Source organism: Apteryx mantelli, chromosome 20 (genome assembly GCF_036417845.1).
Source record: "Apteryx mantelli isolate bAptMan1 chromosome 20, bAptMan1.hap1, whole genome shotgun sequence".
NCBI lineage: Eukaryota > Metazoa > Chordata > Aves > Apterygiformes > Apterygidae > Apteryx > Apteryx mantelli.
In genome coordinates, this window is record NC_089997.1 from 4,287,423 (window position 1) to 4,288,777 (window position 1,355).

The window sequence follows — 1,355 nt, forward strand, 5'->3', positions numbered from 1 at the left end:
CAATAGTAGTGACATAATGATGTCATTTCACCTGGGCAGGCTTTCTGATGATCTGGCTGGGCTCTTCCCACATGGGGAGCTCCACTTCCCACATGACACCCTGTCAGAGGGTGAGCCTACACTTTCTGGAGAGGAGCAATGCACCCTGTTCCCAGTCCTCACCCTTGTTGGGGGTGGGGTGGGGGAGGGGATGGAGATTCAGGACAAAAGCTCCCCTGGAGTTGCTGGGGATTGAACCCAGGACCTCCTGCATGCAAAGCAGGTGCTCTTCACTGAGCTACATCCCCTAAGAGCCTGCTGAGGGGTGGGGCATACTCTTGTCCCATGATGTGCCTCTGACAAGCTGATGTTCCCCTGACAAGCACAGCCCTGTTGGCCCCTGGTGCCCTGAGAGCCTCAGCAGAAAGCAGCATTTGAACCCTCTTGCTGGGCCACAGGCTGGGATAAGGGAAGCTGAGATCGCCAATCAGCTGGGACTGGTCCTGGAGCAGGGCTGCATCATGGAGTGCTGCCCCTTCAACATCTCTGCAGTTGCTGGGGGCAGGAGGAGACTCTTGCTGCAAGTGCTGCTCCCATGCTCTGGCCCTCCCAGGGAGGGTCAATGGAGAGGAGCAAACCCCTTCCCTGAGTCACCTCTGCCACCCCGTGCAGCACTCCTGTGTGTGTCACACCTGTCTTCGATGCCAGCAGCAGGAGCAAATGGGGTGAGGAAAATGCCCTCCCCAGGGTGATGTGCCCACAGCTCCAGTGGCCCCCCAGGGTGTGCATTGGAAGGGCCATGAAAGCAGGCAGAGTCAATCCTGGGCAGGGAGCTGCCCACAGCCCCTCACCTAGGTATTAGGCCTCCCTCTGCACTGCTCTGCCCACCAGCACCTGGCAGTGGGCAAATGGCAGTGTTCCTTCCCTGGGGCTGGGGATGTGGCTGGGATCAGGGACATTCCCTTTCCTGCAGCACCAGGAACTGGACACTGGAGCAGCCCCAGGAGAGTGCCAGGTGGGGGTCTCTGTGGCGCAGCAGGTAGCGCATTCGGCTGTTAACCGAAAGGTTGGTGGTTCGAGCCCACCCAGGGATGTTGCCCTCTTGGTGGGGTGCCTGGGGGATTGTGCTGCCCAGCACCCTGGGTTTTGCTCACAGTCACCATGTCTCAGCTCTGGGACAGCAGATCTGCTGCTGGCTGGGATATGCATGTTGCTGTGGGATGTCCTTTCTAGACCATGGGGGATGGCCAGAGTGGCTGGAGAGCAGCACGGAGGATGTACATGTGTCCTGTTGAAGCTGAGCTGAGCTGAGCTGACTTGTCCCATCCCCTTGCCTGATGGGAAGGACAGAAGAGGGAAGAGTGCATGTCAGTGCC

The 1,355-nt window shown here is 59.0% G+C and overlaps 1 non-coding gene across 1 annotated transcript; it reads left to right on the forward strand.

Moving 5' to 3' along the window:
- The first annotated feature begins 1,000 nt into the window (after window positions 1-1,000).
- Window positions 1,001-1,073, forward strand: TRNAN-GUU (transfer RNA asparagine (anticodon GUU)). The gene has a single exon. It is a non-coding gene; the product is annotated as a tRNA-Asn (tRNA).
- The last annotated feature ends 282 nt before the right edge of the window (window positions 1,074-1,355 follow it).